Here is a 4,118-nt window from a genome sequence, read left to right as displayed (position 1 = left end):
AACATCTGTGCTTACAACTAAAAACGCGTCATCTTGAACATCATTATTTGCCCATTCACGTGAGAAATGTATCAACCAGGAACTTATGGCTAGAAGCGAACATTCCAATACTATTTTTAGACTTACTACCTTTTCCGCGAAAAAAAAGAAACCAAGGAAGTTCCGGTTCGGTGACACCATGACGTAAAGTTACTTTCTTGTCATTGTTCAGCAGATTCCTGTGGGAGTCTCATTCGCGGGAAATTCACGACCTTGTCCCCAGGGTCTCTCTTCTTCCTTTCTAAGGAAAGGAAGAAGAGAGACCCTGGGGACGAAGGTGGGGAATTTAAGCTAACAATAAACGGTCTGTGAAAACGCCATGACAGGAATATAGCGCTGTTGTTCGCCCCTAGTCACGGGATAAATCCTGATCAACCTTGTGACAAACTGCATACTAATCCAGTTTTTACAAGACCTTTTTAAAAAGGCAAACAATTTGGAAATCTATCATGAAGGGACGAACCATGCAAAGAATAAGTTGATTAAACATGCAGCACGAGTATAGAATGCCCAAAAAACATCGAATAGGACACCAAGTTTAATTATGGTGCCAACTCTCTGTTGTTTTAAATCCCTAGGGAAACACTGAACAATAGAACTTGACTTGACACTAGTGTTAACACCCCGAATGACACCGCAACCAATATCGTTGGCTTTTGGTGGCAACCACCCTCGTTTTTGCTGTCTATTCCGTTCCAAAAGGGCGACCGATCTCCAATAGTGCAAATCTCTTATTTCTCGTTCTGTATGTCGATCGAATTAAAAACGCTTAAACACAGGTTACTGATCCTTGATGGCCAATGAAGTGCTACGCAAACTGGTATGATCAAACAGATTCTTTTCTTTTCCTCAGAACACGCGTATGATAATACCTTGTCATTTTGTTAAAAGTGAACTTACCGATGTAATTAAATTCTTATGGCTACGTCCGTAACTAACACGTTCTCTTGAAAAATTGTTTACAAAAGTGTTTATAACTTCTACTTTCTACAAAATACAAAACCGAAAAGCTACAGTCTACCGGCGCATGGCCATTTTAAATATAATTCATATTATGTGCCAGTAAGTAGAGTACACGCTTTGTGAAAACCACAAACAAGGCTCTTAAGGATGGTGCCTACTATTGTTATTGCGCATACGTTCTGCGCATCCACATACTCGGATTTCCTATCGGTCGAGCTTACTAATGCAGGGATATTTTTGCGCGGTTTAAAACTATTCGGAGAGAGCAGAACTTAGCAAGTGCTCTTGCTATCCAAAAAGGAAAATTGGGGGTAGCCATACATTTTTCAGAGATAATTAAGCTTTAATTTGGAAAGGAACGCCATACATTGCTTCGTATTTTAAAGCTTTTTACTAATATTGTTGATTAATTATTTTTGAAAAATGCGTGGTTACCCCCAATTTTCTTTTCGGATTATAATAACACTTGTTGAGATCTGCTTTTCCCGCATATCCATACAACCGCGCAAAAATACCTTCGAGTTAGTAGTCACCGTCCTAAGTCAAGACATGAAAGTGTTTTGATGTACGTCCAATTTGGAGATCCAACACGAAATGTCCCTTTAAGTCTAAGCCTTTTCTACGTACATGTATTTCCAACAATAAGGAAACTGTAAAAGCAGAAGCACACCCTTGGAACAAAGCTGGAGATTTTAAGACCACCAATTGTATGCCCAAATATGGAAAACAATAATATCGAGGCTGCACGCGCGGGAAAATGCACGAGCTACGCTTTATCCAAATAAGGAAATTTTGAACTAAAAAAACCCCAGCTCTAAACTAGAGTTAAACGCTTCAAGGTCACAAGCTTCTGGTAAAGCGTTATTTTTAGCTTAGGAAAAATGCAGCTGTTTATCAGCAGCATTTAAGGGAAGCTTTCTGACAAGGTCTGTATTCCTAGACAAGTTACGTTGAAGTTTAGGAGGGGAACAAGCGGATTAACTACTGCCATTTCTGGACACAGGGTTTGACGTTGCATTCTGCTCATAGAGTGCATGCTATAGCTAAATAGGGGTTGGAAACCCCGAAATTTAAACGGTATATATGTAGGCCCTAAAGTTTTCTAATATTACATATTGGAGTAACTATCAAGTTCTACCAAGTCTATCTATTCATCCGATCCGGTTTTCCAAATGCGACATCAGAGAGTTTAACGGCTGCTTCAACGACAACACCACATTACAAAAATATCATTGGCTTAAACAAAAAAATAATCTACACGCATTTTGCGGTTCTCTGCATAGCAACCACGCGAAATCACCAAATTTGAGGTTTTGATGACAACGTGAATACAAAAATATGAACCTTTCGTTCAGCTCTATTTACTCTGAAACCGCGTTCCATGGTATACCAGTTCACTTTTTAGGATACTTCCCCCACACTGTACAATGTAAACGAGATAGAACAATCGCAAAAGACCTACGAAAAGTACAAAGTTATATTTTGAGGTGACATTGTCGTCGACGTCGTTTTCCCTATCGGCAGGCTTTTAAGGCTGGTTTTCACTTGCGACGGAGTCGGAGTCGGAGTCGTAATCAGAAGTGCAGAGCGATACGATCTAGTGAAAATCAAACTGTCGGAGTCCGAAGCAGAACACCGATTCCGCTTATGACTCGGTCGCTTGTGATCCAGTGAAAACTGCATCGTCGGAGTCGGAAGCAGAAGCGAAAAAACAAACCAATCACGATGACCGATTCCAAGCATTGTGATTGGTTTGTTCTTCCGCTTCTGCTTCTGACTCCGACAATCTAATTTTCACTGGATCATAAGCGACGGAGTCATATACGGAGTCGGAAGAGAAAATGGAAACGTTCTGATTCTTCCGACTCCGATTCCGTCGAGCTTATGACTCCGCTTACGACTCCGATCTTTGATTTTCACTAAGGTCGTAAGCGCTCTTACGACTCCGACTACGACGCTAGTGAAAACCAGCCTTTAGAGAACTTAAGCACGACGACGGCGATGGCAAAGAGAACGTCATCTCAAAATATAAATTCGCGTTCTGTAATCACTTCGATTCGTAACTACTTCAACCTTTTTAGGGTGTGGTAGTTCCTCAAGAATGATACTGGTCGGAACGGCGTTTAATTAAGGAAAGAAATGAAAATTCATCTTCAAGTGCTGTTGTCCTTCATAAAATCTCAAACTTGGCTATGTCACGTTGTTAGCGAGCCTACGCGAGAACGTCGTCTAAAAATTATTTCCCGTTATTGTAATTATAACTTCGTTATAGACCCAAGTCGTTTGGAATGGGGAGTGTGTATCAACATTGCAGGAATAAAATTGGCATGAATTGTGTGGTTGTTTGGGGAGAAAGTTACAAATGTCTCGTCATGTTCTGACGTCTTCTACACAACCTGAAAATTGGTGAATTCACGTCGTTAGGGAGCTTAAGCAACGACAACGGCGACGGCAACGAGAACGTCATCTCAAAATATAAATTCGCGTTGTTGTAATCGCTTCGTTACTATTTCAACTTTTTTAATATGACGGGGGTGTGGTAGTTCCTCAAAAATGACGCTCGTAGGAACGGCGCTCATTAAGGGCAGAAAATGAAAATTTATCCTCAAGTAATGACGTTGTCCATAAACCTCAAATTTGGCTATTTCACGTTGTAGTTTTGCTGACGACGGCAAAGAAATGGACAAAAGTGAAAAACGCACGTGCAGGGCGTGCAAAGCTATTGTTTTTTCCTACTAAATATGCAAATTTGTGACGTTCTCGTTGCCGTCGCCGTTGTCGTTACTTAAGTTCCCTGTTGTCAGGACAAGGACGGCAAAGAAATGTACCAAAATGCAAAACGCACGTGCAGGGCGTGCAGAGCTATTGTTTTGTCCACTAAATACGCAAATTTGTGACTGACTTTCTTGATGCCTTCGCGTCGCCGTGGCTGTTGTCGTTGCTTAACTTGTGAGTTCCCTAGTGTGGCTGGCTTCCCTAAATTGTTTGTTCGTCAATCTTCACCGAGGCACGCGGAAGGCTTACACGGTTTGCATTTAAATGATCAAATCCATGTAGTTGAGTAATTGAGGTGGTAGCAGTGTTTCAGAGTGCTCTCATCGCCTTGCATACTCCCC

The sequence above is a fragment of the Montipora capricornis genome, chromosome 13 (genome assembly GCF_036669925.1).
Source record: "Montipora capricornis isolate CH-2021 chromosome 13, ASM3666992v2, whole genome shotgun sequence".
NCBI classification, from domain to species: domain Eukaryota; kingdom Metazoa; phylum Cnidaria; class Anthozoa; order Scleractinia; family Acroporidae; genus Montipora; species Montipora capricornis.
This window is presented reverse-complemented; position numbering follows the sequence as displayed.